This window comes from Anas acuta, chromosome 3 (genome assembly GCF_963932015.1).
Source record: "Anas acuta chromosome 3, bAnaAcu1.1, whole genome shotgun sequence".
Classification (NCBI taxonomy): domain Eukaryota; kingdom Metazoa; phylum Chordata; class Aves; order Anseriformes; family Anatidae; genus Anas; species Anas acuta.
In genome coordinates this window covers 78,150,537-78,170,292 of record NC_088981.1, presented here as the reverse complement: position 1 = coordinate 78,170,292, position 19,756 = coordinate 78,150,537, and positions in this window count along the sequence as shown.

Sequence of the window (19,756 nt, the reverse complement as noted above, 5' to 3'; positions counted from 1 at the left end):
CTACTTAACATTTGTTTTAATTAGTATCCTACTGTAGAATATTTATTAAGATATGTTATTATTGGCTATAAACATTGACCTCTCAAATGTGTTATTTCAAATTTGACTTCAGAGGATCCTAATTTGTTCAGAGTCCTTGTATTCCTCCACGTCTTTAGGGCAAACTGTTCTTCCAATATCATAAGTAGTTTTATATTGAGTCATCCCAAATGTTTTAAAAGACTTGAGAGCTCAAACTGTAGAAAGGAGGGAAGAGGGAATTCTTCTCATATATCATATTCACTATCTGGATTTTGTTTTCTTCTCTCAGTTCGTAAGTTTTTCTCTCTTATTATTTATCTATTTATTTATTTAAGTATTATTATTTATTTATTTTCTAATTAGAAAAGTAATAAGCTTAATCCAGAAAACATTCTGCCTGTACAAAGGGGAAATGTCCTATTTTTAATTCCTGCTTTATAGAAGAAAGGTATGCATTTGCATATCTTTTCGTATCTATTACTAAAATTCTGTTTTCTTGAAGCTATGCACAGGTAGGATGGTATTTGATCTTATTCCAACAGCTTTAACTTATTTTAGTCATGAGCTTTTCTTTTTCATGACATCTGACACTGCCTTGATTTGAAGGGCCTTGATTTGGAGGGCTTTGTACCATGATTTGTGTTAAATTTTTGCCTGATTTGTGTAGTACAAGAAATGTGATAGAATGAGATTACAAGAAGATGTTGTTGTCATAGTAGTTTGAACCAATGTGATTTATTATAACAACAATGATTAGCTAATCAGACACTTGAAAGGAATAAGCATATGTCACCAAGAAATCACTGGAGATAAATTTTTGTTTGAATATTACTATTACTTTCTTGGACTTTGATTAGAAAAGTTTTGAATTTCTGCAGCTATAACTAAGTTAGACATGACATTTAGTATTACATTAATTTCTTAAGGTCAGTGGCAGGTGATCAGCAGTATAAAGGAAGAACATTTCCATTTTTCAATACTTCTCTGTCAAGAGATTTATATTATATATATATATATATATATAAATTGTTTTAAATCTACCTGCTGCTTTATGTCTCTGATGGGACACCTTTCTATATACTGTGTTGTTATTTCTTTTGATTAGGTGCTGTTGCCTCATTTTCTGTTCAGGAAATGAGAAATCCTCTCTATTTGTTGCAGACAGTGAAATGAGCACTTTAAGTTTGCCATCTTCATGATACAATTTAAACTGAATGTCATGATTTTATAAGATATTAGCTGAGTGTTCTGCCTAAGTATGGTGTAAAATGCAAATTATTTGAGTACTTGATAAGAGTACTTAATGATTTAAAAATCTGTCTTGAGGGACTTGGTGAACGAGATTACAACTAGCTGTGGTAAAGACTTGCCATAAACAAATAAATGATGAGATCTAAGTTGAAGAAATCATACCTCATGACAAAACATTGTTTTTTGTCTATGATTGTGTAGTGGGTTTACATGCCAAGGTTTTGGTAGTTGTGGGCTGCAGGGGTCCAAGGGGTCAATCAAAGTCCAAGAAAGTAATACTAATATTCAAACAAAAATTTATCTCCAGTGATTTCTTGGTGACATATGCTTGTTCCTTTCAAGTGTCTGATTAGCTAATCATTGTTGTTATAATAAATCACATTGGTTCAAACTGCTGTGACAGCAACATCTTCTTGTAATCTCATTCTATCACATTTCTTGTACTACACAAATCAGGCAAAAATTTAACACAAATCATTCTTCTGTAAGAAGAATCCAGAAGCAGCCCCATGTTAGATAAGGGCCAGTTTGAGCTTGCTGCAAAGGGACATGCCATTGCCCAGAGCCAAGCCAGTAAGTGATGTTAGCAGGATATTTGTGAGAGCATATTTATAAAAGGGGAAACAAACAAACAAACAAACAACTGCTTCACAACAGCAGCTAGGAGAGAGGAGTGAGAACCAGCCCTGTAGACCCCAAGCTCAGTGCAGAAGGAGGGCAAGAGGTGCTCCAGGCACGCAGCAGAAGTTCCCCTGAGGCCTGTGAAGAGTCCCCTGGTGGAGCAAGCTGTCTACCTGCAGCCCATCGGTCCCACATGGTGCAGACCTCCCCATGCCGCAGCCCAAGAAAGAGCCCCCAGTGGAGCAGGTGGATGTGCCCTGGAAGAGGCTGAAGCCTGTGGAGAACCCCTGCCAGAGCAGATTCCAGGCCAGAAATGTAGCCTGTGGAGAGGGGACTACACAGGAGCATGTGAGCTGGCAGGAGCTGCTGCCCATCCATGTGGGAGCAGTTCTTGAAGAGCTGCTGCATGTGGCGGCCCCTGCAGGCCCAGTTCGGGAAGGACAGCATCCCGTGGGAGGGACCCCACATGGAGCAGGGGCAGAGAGTGACTGTGAAGGAGCAGTGGAGATGAAATACTCTTCAGCAGTGGAGAATGACTGCAGCCCCCATTCTCCTTTTCCCCTGCACCACTCGGGGGGGGGGGGGGGGGGGGAAGGGGGGGAAGGTTGAGGTGGAAGAGGGTGAATGGGGAAAGGTGTTTTTAGTTTCTTTGTTTCTCACTTCTCTAGATTGTTAGTAATAGGCAATACATTTCTCTAATCTCTCCACACTGAGTAGGTTTTGCCTGTCAGTAATTGTTAAGCAATCTCCCTGTCCTTATCTCAACATGAGTGTTTGATTGATTGATTGATTGATTGATTTCCTGCATACTTTCTTTTTCCCCTCTTCTTCTAAATAGGGGGAGTGAGAGACCAGTTGTGGTGGAGTTTAGCTGCCCAGCAAGGTAAAACCACCACTAACTGATAATAACAATTACAATAAGAGACTAAGCTCTGAATTGCACTAAGGTTTGGAATTTGACTACCTAAAAGTATCCTGTTTACATTCTGCCTCCTAGCTTTATCAGTACTACAGGCATCTCAATTAATTTGATGATTTGCTACCTACATTCCTAGTTGTATGAAAACAAACTCACCTACTCATGCTTGTAGGATATGCCGAGCAGGAAGGGACCCACAAATATCACTGAGTCCAGCTTCTGGCTCCACACAGGAATACCCCCAAATCAAACCATAACTCTGAGGTTGTTTTCCAAATGCTTGAACTCCAGCTAGGAGGGCATGTTTCCTGGTCAGCTCCCTTTATACCTGTATCAAGAAGTTATCTTCAATGTGGCTCAGGAATTTCCTGAATCTGTTTGTGTCAACTGTATGATATTCTCAGATAACATCTAGGAAATTAAAGTAACCCATAAGAACAAGGGCAGCTGATCTGAAGCTATCCCTTAATTCTTTATAGAATAATTAATTGGTGTCATCCTCCTGGTTGGGTGGTCTGTAGTAGACTCTCAAAACAATGTCTACATCATTTTCTTTTCCTTTAATCTTTGCAGTTGATGATGACAAGGTTGAGAGCTTCTGGGTAAACTCCATACAATCCAGCCCTTCTATTACACACAACATCTCCCCCTCCTGCCTTGCCTGTGCTGCCTAACTATCCTGAATAGCTTGTAACCATCCATCACAGCACAGCGGTCACAGGACATTTCCCATGAAGTCTTACTTATGCCAGTGATGTCGTAGGTATGGGACTGAGCCAAAGCTTCTATTTCCTCATATTTATATTTATTTCTTATGCTGTATGGATTAGTGTAGAAACATTCTAAATATGCTCCAGTATATTCAGCACATCATGAAATAAATGGAAGGACCTCACTAGCAACATCCTTTGACCTCACTTCACATCCTTTGAATGTTGCTTGTGCTGTCTCATGGCTTATCAATAACAAGCTAGATTTTAACCATTTTCCCCTTCAAATCTATTTTAAAGCTCTTTAAGTTATCTCTGCTAACTCTTGAGCAAAAATCCTTTTTACTCTTTTAAAGAGGTGTGTTTCACCAGATGCCAACAGGCCTGGTGTCATATAGACTGTTCCATAACCAAACAGATCCACAAAATTCTGCTGGTGATGTCAGCCTGGAGCCAGGTCTGCCTTTTTCTTCCATTATTCACATATTCACATATTTACATATTCACATATTTTGTAGTGGGAAGAACAGAGGAAAAGATTACCTGTGCTCCTCAGCCTTTAACCAGTCATTCAAATGCCTTGAAGTCTCTCTTTTGATTGCCCTTAGACTTCTCATCACAATTTTGTTGCTGCCTACATGAAAAAGCAATAATGGCTAATAATATGAAGTCTGTACCAGGCTAGGAAGATTTCATATCTTTTTAAATGGAGATGGTTTTGATGGAGGGGGTAGGCTAGGCTGGCTTGACAATATGTCTAATGTAGATGAATCGTCATTGTTGCTTGACTGCCCTTCCAGTTCCATAGCCTCACACCTTCAGTATAAAGGTATCTGGGAAGGCAAGGAAGGTAAGGAGGGGATTTGCCTGCTGTACCATGCTGAAACATACTTCTGTTCCCCTCCATCCCTTAAGTCACTATCTTCTGCCTGGTGGACAGAAGGTAGGGGATGCTCCTTATCATGCTTCCATTCTTCTGTATTTTCAGTATCATTCCCTTCTGTGTGGTCTTGAGAAGGACTTTCTGGCTGTGGGCCACTGAAGACTGTGCATGGAACCACCTGTCTAACTGTTCATCTTTCCTTTGAGCTTCTTCCAAAGGAGAAGCACAGTCTTTGAGCAGAGCCCTCTCACCACCTTTTGCCACTCAGCTGCCAATTGCTGGAGAAAACACTGCGTACCACTGGGACATGTCTTTGTCTACCAGGGTCTTCGTGAATAACATGCATTGTCTTCTGGAGATATTTAAGAATTACTCCAAAAATATCACTTAAAAAGAGTTTGCAAGTTGGGATGATACAGCTGTCTTCTACATATCTTCCCCTGTTTCTACCCTTCTTTGTTAATAGAATAAGCTCTTAAGGGGAGCTCTACTTTATTTAAGTCTAGTGTGCAAATGTCCAGTCTCTATTTTAAATGTTTTAATTCCATTTTAAAAGTAACATAAGCCCTTCCACAGGATGATTTATGGAAGGGCTATATGCGTATATATATATATACATATTTACTTAAGGCAAATGGAAAGAATAATTTTTTCTGTAACATTGCCTCTCCTAATTGACAATGAAGACCTTAATTTGAGTAGAATTTTAGGGTCAAGCCCTTAAAATTTCAATCAGGTACAGTGTAAATTAGGTAACTGGGTAAGACTGTTTAGTGTCTGTCTTTATTTTCTGTGGCATTTCATCAAAACTACAGTGATTATTGGATATGAAAATATATAAGAATAATGCATATTTACATTTGTACCATTTGCTCCCATCATTGTGTGTTGACGTGTATTTTGGTACATTGAACTAGCTCTCTTGTTTTTCAAAGGAAGATGAGACGTCGTTTTTTGGACTCATGTTCAATTCACTTATGTCAGGATTTTGAAGACCTGGTTTCTAGGTTCCCTTCAGTCTTTGGATGGGGCTTCAGAGCTACATTTTCCAGTCCCATGAAAATTTTATTAGGGTTTCTGAACAGAGGCAACACCGTGAGGGGAACAGATATCAACTTTTTGGCCAATATTTGTATGGCATACAATACCTGTGTAGTAATGAGAATCTTTACTGAGTTATCAAATGAAGCAGACATTCTCCTGTTGAGGAGTTCTTGTGATGCTTATGCATTTTTCATTAGGTAGAAAAAAAAATATAAGCACCCTACAAGTTTCTGTTTAACTCTCAGCTGAAATGTTAAAACTCAGCTATTTAGATTAAAATTACTCTTTAGAAGTTATTTATTGCTATGTATTATGGAAGCTGGTCTCTGATACAAAAAAAAAAAAAAAAAAAAAAAGTTTTTGAGTTCCTTTTACAAATCCCTCCCTGTACAGAATAAATAGAATTTTCCTAATGTAAAATAATTTAATGAATTTTAACAGTAATTTACCTGTTCTTATTAATTAGTATATGACTTCTTCATATATATGACATATTCTCTTTTAATAAATTCTACTTTTCATGAGAAGAGGAGAAGTGGACCTTGGTTATGTCAACCAGGCACAGAAGACTGCTGTTTGTCATTTTTATTTTTTTTTCAATGCTATGAAATTTATGAACCATCATATTTTGTTGTGCCACTTGGATATTCAGAAGTTGTTCAATTTTCAAAATACTGTGACAAATTCTGAAGCAAAAGGCTGCTAAAATTAAAGAAACTAGAGAGTATTTGAAGTAGTCAACAGTTTCTTAACATTGCTTAAGAACTTGTTCAATATCATAAGGACAATTTTCTATTATTGTTATTTTATTTATTTGTGTGTGTATGTGTGAAACATTTTGTGCTATTTTTTCTTCACTCATCTCCAACTTTATCTAGAGTATAAAGAAATTGTAAGGCTAAAATAGACAGCTAATATTTTCCTGGCCACTGAATACATATGAATGCTGATTTATTATTATGACATTTAAGCATACAAACATTCATCTATGCATACAAATACCAGAACTTAATGAAAAAAGTCCATGTTTACTTTCCAGGGTTTAAAAATATAACCTTTACATATATTTAAAATAAAACATTCTGCTGGCCTTCTGTGGCATTAGATAATAAGATCATTCGATGCATTTAAAAACTGATTCTAATGGTATCTCTTTCCTTTTTTTTTTTTTTTAAATAGTTTTATTATTCATTATTCTACAGTAAGTTTTTTTTTTTTTTAATTATTATTCAACAATAAACTTTGATCAAATTGAATTGTTAAAAAGCTTTAGAAAATATTTTGCTAAGAAAATAAATTTGACCAGAGACGTCCTAAGAAATGCATATTCTAATTGTTCATTTGCAAGAATCATTACATTATAGCTCTTTTCTCTATACTATGCATATTGATAAGGGAGCTATTGTGTCTCACACTGATTAGTATTTCACTAATCTGGTGAAGCAGGGAATGAATAATAAGAATCTAATAAAATTATGGAAAGTCTGTTTATATAAAGTATGTCACTTGACAGAAATTATCCTTTTCAATGTGGTGAATATCTTGTTAGAGTCTCTTCAGAAGGTTATGGATCTCTTAATGTTTACTTTGCTCATATTTGGCTATTAGGCCTTTTAATAGTCCAGAGACACCAAAATTAATTATTCCTTATCACTTATCATCTGGCAGTCCAGAGCACTGTCTTCCTCCACACAGGAAAGCTTTTCAGGTGGATTTTCTGACAGCGTATACTTAAGAACAGCCATTTATTTTTTTTCTTTTGTCTTTTTAATAATTGACAGGAAAGCCTTGCCTTTTTATCTTTTACTGTCTTCAAGTGTCAGAGCTAGGTTTGAATGGTTTTTCTCCTGGGATTTATTAAAATAAGTACATCTATACACTTTCCTGTGTCTTCATTGATGGGCTGTTCTCCCTGATTTCATATTCTTTCTCATAATTTGTACTTCTCCAAATATGTCTCCTTATGAGTCTTCTCACATGAAGAACCCAAAAAATGGGCACATAGCAAGCTATTTATATATCAGGATGCCTCTAGTATAACCGAATTAAAATATGAATTCAGTGAACCTCCATAGAATTCTGTTTTTGCCAATACATAAGTAATGAATAGCCAACAGTGATGACATATGTGTAAGAAAATTGTTTGTTCAACAGAAAATAACAGAGGAATAAAGAATACTAGAGTATTTGTATGTGTGGTATTTATGGATCAAGGAAGACATTCTTGGTGGAGGAGGATCAGGTTATGAAGCACTTAAAACAAACTAGATGGATGTAAGTTCATGGAGCATACACAAGATCTGAGGAAAATGTTTGATGTCACTGTGAAGACGCCCTTGTTTGCCTCTAAAAGGTCTTGGTGATTCAGAAGGGTTCCACAGAGAGAAATTCCAGCTGTTTAAAAACCTAGTGGAGAAGCTCCCCTGGAACACAGTCCTTAGAGGCAAAGGAGCTGAACAGAGAAGGCAACTCTTTAAGGACACTTAAGAGTGCAAGAACCTTCCATCCCCTTATGTAAGAAATCAGTCAGGGAAGGTATGAAACCAGTATGGCTGAGCAAGGACCAGCTGGTCAAACTGAGGTGTAAGAAGGAAATGCACAGGCAGTGGAAGCAGGGACATGTGGCCTGGGAATAGTACAGGGATTATGTTCAGATGTGCAGGGATGGAATCAGGAAAGCCAAGGCACAGATGAAACTGAGCTTATCAAGGGATGCAAAAAATAGCAAGAAGGGATTCTGTAGATACATTGGGCAGAAAAGAAAGGCCAAGGAGAGTGTACCTCTTCTGATAAATGAGAAGGGAGAACTGGTAGATGAAACAATAGACATGGAAAAGGGAAGAGACTGAGGTACTCAACAACTTCTTTGTCTCAGTTTTCACTGACAGTCAGGCTTCCCATGTTTCTCATTTCCCTGAAACCACAGATGAGGGCTGGGGAAGCAAAGTCCCTCCCACTCCAAAGAGCAGGTTCAAGAGCACCTGATGAAACTTTTTACTTTGCAAAAGTGACATTTTTTTGTCCATCTCATTTTTACAAACAAGGATGAAATCTCTGGAGTCAAAAATCTACACTCTACTCAGCCTGAGAAGGAATGATATCTGTGTCAGACACTTTCCTAAGCATCAAACCACAAGGTATCCTGGATGGGTGTGATTTTCTGAAGCTGATTGTCTCTGTGAAGTCAGTAATTTGTACTCTGAGCACAGGTGAGAGTGCAAGAGAAAGCATGTCTTGAAAAGGGAAGGCTATAGGTATGCAGAATTTAGGACTGCTCTGTTTTCCAGGATTCCCTCATTTTTTCTGCCCCTCACTGCCTAAGGTGAGATGCGTTTGAATTTCAAAGAATGGGGCTGAAAACTGGAGAAGTCCTCCTCTCTAATGTATCACCATGACTACAATCAAACACTTGTTTCCCCACTGCTTTTTCAGACTAATAAATTTTGCATTCCTGGCTACGTAGCAGCTCAGCCTCAGGAGAAGGAAAAGTAAGTGCCTCATTCAGATTATTCATGACACGGTGGTTAGGTCACTCTCAGGGGTTATAGGAGAGGTGGATTCAGTCTCCTGAAAGATGATAAGGGCTGGGAATGCAAACTTCTAATTTCTTTAGTAAGTACTCAAACCACTAGACTATTAAGCGAAAAACAGTGTCACCTTTACCAGATATCTTTCTCAGAAAATGGCTCAACGCTCTTGGGTGGATAGAAGCACCTAACAATTCTGAATAATTTTGTAAACTCTCAGTGGAAAAGTGGATTTCCCTCTGTGTATCTTTAGAATCAGTCTCTCTCTCTCCACTGGCTTAACAACTATGGTAGTCAAACTATTTCATCAACCCTCTTCTAGGGAAAAGTACATTTCTGTTCATCAATATCTAAATTAAGCACCTAAATGAAGTGTACATATTATATCCAGGGAAATTAAATCTTTCCAGACACACCTACTATGTGAGGTGAGAGATATCTGAACTCTGTCAGAAACATCTTTGGGGAGTCTTGTGTTGAGACACAGCTGCATCACTTCTGACCCTGAGCAATACTGAGCTATTCAAAATTATTTTGCCTGGATCTTGCTAGCTCAGGTATCCCTGCACCATACAGTATTGTCTGAGAATAACATTTGTCAATTTGATACCAGGAACTGAGCATCTAAATACATACTTATGTATTCAAGAAGTAATGAGTTATTCTGAGACAAAGGGCAGGCAGACCCACTGTCAACTTAATGAATATTTGGGTTACAAATGACCTCTGAAAATCAGGCCATTTATTTTAGCACCTAAAAATAGATTCAGATGTTTAATTTTACATATTCAGGTTGAAAAATTTTGGGTAGAGAGTAAATTAATTGCCTAAGGTCACACAGCAAGTCAATGTATAATGAGAAAGTAATAATGAGTGAGGAAAAAAAGATATTTTTATTCTCTGTGGATTTATTGAATCCCACAACTCTTTTGATAAAACTAAACGTCTTCTTGAATATAACCCTATTTTTTTTTTTCTTAATTGTAGCTTTGCATCCTTATTTATTTATTTTATTGTGAAAACAACATTTTTCTCAATGTTTAGCTCTGACTGGTGGTATCTTCTTGTTACAATGAAAACAAAAGTTTCAGTTAAATGTTCTGCAGCAGATATTTTGTTGCATAGGTAGTTAATGAATGAGATATTTGATTACAACAGGATAAGTAACCTCTCTGTAGCCTGCAATTAACATTTAACTTGATATGGCCAATAAGCCAAATGAAGAGAGAGTAAATTGAATAAAAAGGATTTTTGTCTCATTAGCAGTTCATCACACACACATGCTAGCAAAACACACTGTTGTGATTGGTGATTTTGTTTGCAGATTTGTATAAAGTTAAGCTTTCATCTTGTTATATAGAAATAAAAGAGCCCATTTGACCTCTGCAGAAAAACAATAGTTTAAACCATTTACATTTCAAGTATGTGAAGAAAATGTATAACAACAATAAGTGGGCAATAGTGATATCTCAGGAAGTTAGTTGCTCAGTTCCTGTTAAAATCTTATGAGACTGGAATGCCAAATTCTCTTACACGCTTTCTAGTTCTAATGAGTTCATGTTCACACAGACACAGCAAATGGTGTCTCCCTTTTCATGCAAATGAAAAGCTAAACCCTTAGCAGTACTCTGATTTAAAATACAGAAAATGTCTCTCTAAAGCAGTCATGTGATCAAAAGTCAGCTGCACTGTGCCCCAGAGAACAGAACTTCTTAAAGGTCTTTCTGCTAAACATGGCAATAAAGGGAGAATGGTCTCCATGTTGTCTTGAGGCTTAGGAAAAACAGGCTGAGTTTCTTTCACTGTTGCCAACTTCCTACATTACCTTGGCCATATCATTTACATCATGGCATCAAACACTCCACACTTTCATAAAATGAAAGAGAAATTTGAGCTTGCAAGACTAACTTCCTAGATTTAAGGTTGACCATTATTCTATTTTATCAACTTATTTATTTATTTTTCTGCTAACAGTTCTAAGATAAAACGACAGCAAACCATTCTCCACCATTGTATTTCCCTTTCTCTTTCCCAGTTTCTTTGTAAACAAACAGTCCACACATTTTTTTTTTCTTATTGATCTCAGTTTTTCTACATTTATATACAAATTTGATAATTGTGATACCATTCCCTAGATGTCTTTGTATGATAATACTGTTGGCTTTATATGATATTACTGCTGTTGTTACCTAGGTATTTCTGCCCTGACAAAGCTGTGTTAATGAAAAGGTTCTATACAATTACCTGAGGTTCAGTAGTTTACACTTAATTCCCTCATAACCTCCAAACTCGCACAGCATCGTCTGTAACTATTATCAGCTTCTCATATTGCTTTTTGTCACATCCAGCAATTTATCAAATCATGTCCATTAGATGTGTTCATGCTGTTCAGTTAGATTAACCACAGGCCATGTCCTTTCCCCACACTAACCCTGCCAGTTGCCTATACTTCTTTATCAAAATGGTGACAATTTCCTCTGTCAGCCTGGACTGAATGAAAATATCCACTAGCTCTATCCTTAACCAGTAACTTTTGCTCTTTTTAACTGGTTATCTTTTCTACTTTTTTTCAACTTCCCCCCAAAATTTTATGAAGAGTTCTTTGTCGTAAGAGTTACAAAAGATTTCAAAAAAAGTAGTAGCAATGTCATAGCTTATGTGGTTAAGCAGTATGACTTCTCACTTCCTTGAAAAACCATGTAAAACTCATATTCATTGAATGGATGTAATAAAAGTCTGGAAACAAATTACAGAATCACAGAACTTCTAGGTTGGAAGAGACCTCAAGATCACCGAGTCCAACCTCTAACCTAACACTAACAAGTCCTCCACTAAACAATATCACTAAGCTCTACATCTAAATGTCTTTTAAAGAACTCCAGGGATGGTGACTCAACCACTTCCCTGGGCAGCCCGTTCCAGTGCCTCACAACCCTTTCAGTAAAGAAGTTCTTCCTAAGATCCAACCTATAACTCCTCTGGTGCAACTTTAACCCTTTTCCCCCTCGTCCTGTCAGCAGGCACATGGGAGAACAGACCAACCCCCACCTCGCTACACCCTCCTTTAAGGTACTTGTAGAGGGTGATAAGGTTGCCCCTGAGACTCCTTTTCTCCAGGATGAACAAGCCCAGCTCCCTCAGCCGCTCCTTGTAAGACTTGTTCTCCAGACCCCTCACCAGCTTCATCGCCCTTCTCTGGACTTGCTCGAGCACCTCCATGTCCTTCTTGTAGCGAGGGGCCCAAAACTGAACACAGTACTCAAAGTGCGGTCTCACCAGAGCCGACACAGAGGGACAATCACTTCACTAGCCCTGCTGGCCACACTGTTTCTTATACAAGCCAGGATGCCGTTGGCCTTCTTGGCCACCTGAGCACACTGCTGGCTCATATTCAGCCGACTATCAACCATCACTCCCAGGTCCTTCTCTGCCTGGCAGCTCTCCAACCACTCATCTCCCAGCCTGTAGCTCTGCTTGGGGTTATTGCTACCCAGGTGCAGGACCCGGCACTTGACCTTGTTGAACTTCATACCGTCGACCTCAGCCCATCAGTCCAGCCTATCCAGATCCTCCTGCAGAGCCTTCCTACTCTCAAGCAGATTGACACATGCACCTAACTTGGTGTCATCTGCAAATTTACTGAGGGTGCACTCAATGCTCTCATCCAGATCATCGATGAAGATATTAAAGAGGACTGGCCCCAGTACCGAGCCCTGGGGAACGCCACTAGTGACTGGCCTCCAACTGGACTTGACTCCATTTACCACGACTCTTTGGGGCTGGCTATCCAGCCAGTTTCTAACCCAACGAAGCGTGTGCCAGTCCAAGTCAAGAGCAGCCAGTTTCTTGAGGAGAATGCTGTGGGAATCGGTGTCAAAAACCTTGCTGAAGTCAAGGTAGACTACATCCACAGCCTTTCCCTCATCCACCCAGCACATCACTTTGTCATAGAAGATCAGGTTTGTCAAGCAGGGCCTGTCTTTCATAAACCCATGCTGACTGGGCCTGATCGCCTGCTTGCCCTGTAAGTGCCGTGTGATGGCACTCAAGATAATCTCCTCCATGAGCTTCTCTGGCACTGAGGTCAAACTGACAGGCCTATAGTTTCCTGGGTCTGCCCTCCGGCCCTTCTTGTAGATGGGCGTCACATTTGCTAGCCGCCAGTCAACTGGGACCTCCCCCAGTAGCCAGGACTGTTGATAAATGATGGAAAGCAGCTTGGCCAGCTCCTCTGCCAGTTCCCTCAGTATCCTCGGGTGGATCCCATCTGGCCCCATCGACATGCACACATCCAAGTGCTGTAGCAGGTCACAAACCATTTTCTCATGGATAGTGAGGGCCACATTCTGCCCCTTCCACCAGCTCAGGGTACTGGGTGTCCAGAGAACAACCGGTATTGCCGCTAAAGACTGAGGCACCAAGAATAGAGAACTCAACCATTTCATGGTCACTCTGCCCAAGACAGTTTCTGACCACCACATCTCCCACCAGTCCTTTTCTGTTTGTGAAGAGAAGGTCTAGTGGGGCACCTCCCCTGGTAGGCTCACTAACCAGCTGCATCAGGAAGCTATCTTCCATGCTCTCCAGAAACCTCCTAGATTGCTTTCTCTGGGCTACATGTATGTTGTGTTTCCAGGATATGTCAGGGAATTTGAAGTCCTCCATGAGAACAAGTGCCGATGATTTTGCAACTTCTCTCAGCTGCTTGAAGAACTCCTCATCCATCTCCTCATCCTGGTTTGGCAGTCTATAACAGACTCCGACCAGGATGCTAGCCTTGCTGGCCTTCCCACCGATCCTAACCCACAGGGACTCAACCTTGTCATTCCCAGTCTCGAGTTCCACAACATCGAGAGATTCTCAAATATAGAGAGCCACACCACCACCCCTTCTGTGCTGCCTGTCCCTTCTGAAGAGCTTATAGCTAGTCATTGCAGCACTCCACTCATGAGAGTGGTCCCACCACATCTCCGTAATGGCAACCAAGCCGTAGCCTGCCTGCTGCATGATGGCTTCCAGCTCCTCCTGTTTGTTACCCATGCTGCGTGCACTAGTGTAGATGAACTTCAGTTGGGCCATTGCCTTATCCCCTGGCCTTGCCATTGTTCCCCTGGCACAGCTCCAACAAGTCTTGTTTCAGACCCATCCCCCTTCTTACCTAGTTTAAAGCCCTCTCAATGAGCCCTGCCAGCTCCTGGCCCAGGATCCGTTTTCCCCTGAGAGATAGGGACCCATCTGCGGCCATCAGGCCAGGTGTCGAGTAAAGCGCCCCATGGTCAAAAAACCCAAAATTTCTGTGCTGGCACCAGCCTCTGAACCACGTGTTTATCAGGTGGGCTTTCCATGTCTTGTCTGTACCCCTCCCTTTTACCGTAGGGATAGACGAAAATACCACCTGTTCTTCCGCTCCCTCTACTAATTGTCCCAGCCCCCTAAAGACCTGTTTGATAGCCTTCAGGCTTCTCTCTTCAAGGTCGTCACTGCCAGCCTGGACTATCAAAAGAGGATAATAGTCAGAGGTTGGGAAGCTTTCTGGCAACATCCCTGACCCTGGCCCCTGGGAGGCAGCAGACTTCCCTACGGGTAGGGTCAGGACGACAAATAGGGCCCTCTGCTCCCCTGAGAAGGGAGTCTCCCACAACAATCACCCTTCTTTCTTGGTGGAGGCAGTCCTGAGGCGTGGAGTCGACTTCCTCGCCCTAGGCATCCTCCTGGGTAGGCTTCCTACTTCATCCTCACCCTTGGTTGTCTCAAGCTCCAGGGCCTCAAACATGGGAAGGTGGGGCCTGAAGGGGAGGGCATTGCCTGCGAGGTCAAGCAGGGACCTGTCTCCATTCCTCCTCAACTCCCAGGTCCCTTCCCTCTGCCCGACGGCAACAGGGCAGGGCTCCACCCCCATTTGGGGTGTCTGCCCAAATGGGGGTGTCACCCCAGTGCCTGCCCTTCAGGCCGCACAGGGAGTTGCTCCACCAGTCTATCTCCCACTCGCACTTCCTGATATCTCTCAACCTCTGCACCTCCTCCTTGAGTTCTGCCACCATGCGGATCATGTCATCCACCTGCTCGCACCTCACGCACACAGTTTCTCTGCCTCTGTTTATGGCATCAACAGGCTCAGACGGTCCCCACATCCAGTGACCTGAACTGCTGCATTTTTGGACGGGCAGTAGGTCTGGGTGTGTACTGTCTTCCTGGAGAGACCATTGCAGCCTAGCTAACGGGAGGCTGTCATTACAGGAGGTGTTCATATGGGCAAGGGGGAGCGCTCTGCCCTTCCTGCTTGCCCTTCCTGCACTAACTGCCATGCCACTCCCTTCTGACGCCCCACGCCCTGTTTGCCCGCCCTGTCCACCATGCTTCTGGTTGCTCATGCTCCCTAGGGACTGCTTTTGAACAGCCAGGAGGGGGCGCTGCTGGCTCCGCCTGTGCCACGTTCTCGCCTCGTTCACCTCCCTTGAGAGGGCTTCCAGGTCCTGGCAGCTCCCTCAAGTAGTCTCGATGCTGGAAAAATTAGCCCTGCCTGGCCCGATTCCCCGCTCCGCTGCAGAACGCATCTGTCCTGGAGCCAATCGCCTCAGCAAGTGGATAGGGATCAGTTTTACATACTTGGTCTTCTATACAAAGGATATACAAATAGTCAATACCAATTTTTGCCTGTATACCAAAAAGTAGAACTGCATCTTCTGTTTTTTTTTTTTTTTTAGTTCACCATAACTAGACTTTTCATTGAGACCGTGATTCTGCAGAAAGGGTACATTTAGTTAAGACTCTGTAATGGTGAATGATCATAAAATTATTCACTGCTGGTACCACTTCAGTTAGGCATGTAAACCATATGTGGCCTTGTGATGGCTCTCTTTGCAGGAAGAGATCTCAGCAATCCAGAGAAAAATGAGTGTTCATTTGTTCATAAGCGATGGTTGCTTTGTTCATGAGATGAATTTTCTCATTGTAACTGAATGCTCAATACTGCTTTTACTCTATCTTTATCTGTGAAATATATGCTTTGTCTCAGAGCATGTGAAAATGAATATGTTCTCATTTTAGGTATCTCCTAAAATGTTTGTTATGATCCATAGTTGTGCTAGCTATCACTCCAAGACATAAGTGTTCATTTAAACCACGTCAGCCTGTTTGCTTAAATGAAAGCAACAGTAATGCTTTTAGGGGATTTTATTTAAATGGATTTTTACTATAGTTAACAGACATGGATTAGAATGAAAATCTACTGCCTTACAGAGACGAGAAAAAGACAGACAACCATTGGGTAATAATGCTCAGTTTGTGGGGTTGTTATGTAGTTTCTTTGGACATGATGAAGGTATCCTGTGGTTTCCAAACTAGTGAAATAATAGACTCCTAATGACTTGGCCAGAGTGAGTCTAGGGTATAAATCATAGCTATTATGATTATGAGCATTGTTGCTTACTTGCAGCTTTAAAGTAATTTCTTTTCATGTTTAAGCATTAAAATAGTTTTACGTCTTACATTTTGAAACAGATCTTTAACTTTGTGTAATGTCTTTCAACTAAGCACGATAATGGATTTAACTCTTTAAGCGAAGTATATGTTCAGTTGTACAACTTAATACTGTCTTTGGTGCTCTGTGGAATACAGAAAAGAGATTTAACAAGTGACCCAAAGGCAGATTCCTTTGGTCAATAACTGTGTTGAATTGATTTAAGTTGAATTGTATCTATGGCACAAGTTGTTGCATTCCACAGAGAGATAAGAAATGAGAACTGATTAATTCACATAAAACAGAGAGAGAAATGCATTTTCTGTATTCCAAAAACCAAAGTAATGATCAGGATGTTGATTTATAGGTTATTTACAGTAATATTTAATATTAAGAGAATGTGTGATTACGATACTTTACATTTTAATTTTAATAAAATTAAAATTAATTAAAATTAAAATTAATTTTGTCTTTCACTCCTAGGTGTGAAAGACACAATTCTCAGGTACTGTCTCCATAACCAGATCTTAGGTAATCTTCTAGCCAGACTGGTTCCAGGTCATTGAGTGCTTCAGAGAGAGATGGTCTATGACACTGAATGTGATTGAAACCAGAGGTAGCTTTATGCAGTGAGGCAAGCAGGGGTAAATGCAAGAAAATGGGGTTTGCTCACATTCATTGTCAGCAATATAGACTTTGCTCACTTCTTAATGCCTCGCCCGGAAGACAAAACAAACCAAAGTGATTACCCCATTTCACCACAGGCTTTAGTTTTGTTCTGCTGGTCAAAAGCTAAAGGCCTCAGTGGAAAAAAAAATGACAGCTTCACTGATAAAATTACAAACAATAAAATTACTCTCTACACCCTGCAGATCTTTTTTCCTCTTCTATAACTTGTTCTTTCCTCTGCAACCTGCACGAGCTCCAAAGGCTAGAAACACACTGTCTTTTGCAAAGATCAGTGAAAGTTGGCTGTTTCTCCAGCAAAGTGGAATGTGCTGCAGGCACACTATGTTACATGCTCCAGTGTCCACTGGGTTAAGATCATAAGGACACCATGCTCAGTTATGGTTGGAATGAGGAAGGAACTGGACAGAGTTAAAGGATTTCAATTTACATAGAACTTTTTACTATTGTGTCCTGGCAATGCACCAAACACCTTAACTGTCATGTCAATTTGATTTTAATTAAAAGTTTACCTTCTATCTAGGAGTTCAATATTTCAAAATTTTAGGTGTTTTGTGTTCATTTAGGGCATTTAGGGCGTTGTCAGCATCCCCATATTACATGCTGTAAAATATAGCCCTCTCACCCACCAAAGAACAATCTTAAAGTGCCTGTAGATTTTACCTTTATTGTTCCCATATTACCTCCCAGGGCATATTCATTTATATGCAGAAGCTAATGTTATTCACATCATTAAAATAATACATATTAATATGCAATTTATGTGAAATCATCCCACACATAAATACATAATATGATATACATTTAAAAAATAAGGTTTCATTTCCTTTTGTACATTTGTATTCAAAATTTGTTAACAAAATTTGCTGACAAAGCCTGGAACAGTATTTTGTCTTTCTCTTCTCTGTGTTTGTGCATATAACATTATAATATTACTGAATTGTAAGGAAATTTGACCACAACATTATTTCTTATTCATTTCTATAACAAAAGTTCACCTAAAATCATATGTAACACAAATAAAACAATAACCTCAAGAATTCAAATTTTATGAAATTAATAATAAAATATAATCATTCTTTTAAAAAATTAAATTCCATAGTGACATGGCAAGGGCAATTACCTATTGTGATTTAATGTTTGTTACCTGTACAAAAGGATTGAATTTTTCAGATATATTTTAGATTTCAGTGGGTAGGAGCATAAATATGTATGTATAAAACAGGGCAGAAGAAAAATAGATATAAAGGACTTCATAAGGGAGAAAGTGTGTAGGGACATGGCTGGAGTGAAGCTGGACTCAGAGTAATCTGAATTTGTCATCATACACTTCATTTCATACTTATGAAATGGAAGAAGTCAATCACTATTAGAGTTAATTGGGAAGAGAAATATGTCATTCCCTTTATGGAATATGAAATCTATAAAATCTTACAGATTATGTACATACTATATTATTGAAAAATATGCATCTAAACACTGAGAGGCTTCAAAAACAACAAAAGTTCAGACGTCAAATGGATGGTGTTATGTCTGAGCATATTTTGCCTTTTTATTTATTTTTTTGTTTGTTTGTTTTTAATGTACATAACCTCGGTCTCTCAGGACATAAAATTTGAGAGCTCAGAGATTAAATCCTGACCATGATGTAAGCTTGTCTTTTCAGGCAACACAAATTTATCTATAGGTGTACATCTATAAGTGTATTTTCTTCTCTAGATACTCTGCTACCAACTCATCAATATGACAATGGTTGTGGTACTGCTGTGCAAAGACAACTGAGCATCTGACTGAGAACTTTGTGAACATCTAAGGTTATATGATTTAAATATTTGCCTAACTGGTTCTCATGTAGGACTTATGTGACAACATGATCTCCCGTTTGAACACCCTTATTTTCCAGTTCAACCACCCTGAAAAACAAAACAAACCAACCAAACAAACAAACAAACAAACAAAACAATAAAACAAACAACAGCAACAACAACAAGAAAAACAAACACAGAAATATATGTTGGGACAACTAACCCATTAAATTTTCTCAATATAGTTAACTGTTGACTTTGTGTGTTAGTTCTGATGGAAAAAATAGCTCTGTTTAAAGTTTTTGAGGAATTAAAATATTAAATATTTCCTAACAGAGTAAAAGATAATTAGGTGAGCCTATTCAGGTGTGCTACCACATAATAGTGAAGCATGTTGCTCTCAGGACAGTTCAGTTTAAACAAAGGTCCAACTGCCTGACCTCTTCATGGTTAACCAAAACATAAAGCATATTGTTAAGAGTGTTATCCAAATGTCTCTTGAATACTGACAGATATGGGACATCAACAACCTCTCTAGAAAGCTTGTTCCAGTGTTTGACCACCCTCACAGTAAAGAACTTTCTCCTAATGTCCAGTGTGAACCGCCCCTGGCACAGCTTTGTACCAGTGCATCAAGTTCTATCATTGGTTATCAATGAGAACAGAACAGCTCCCTCTACTTTTCCTCCTCGGGAAGTTGTAGAGAGCAATGAGGTCACTCTGCAACTTCTTTTCTCCAAACTAGACAAGTGCTGCACCAATGTTAAGTATAATGGGTGAATGACCTCCTTTGACTAACTGGCTATGTCGTGTCTAATGCAACCCAAAT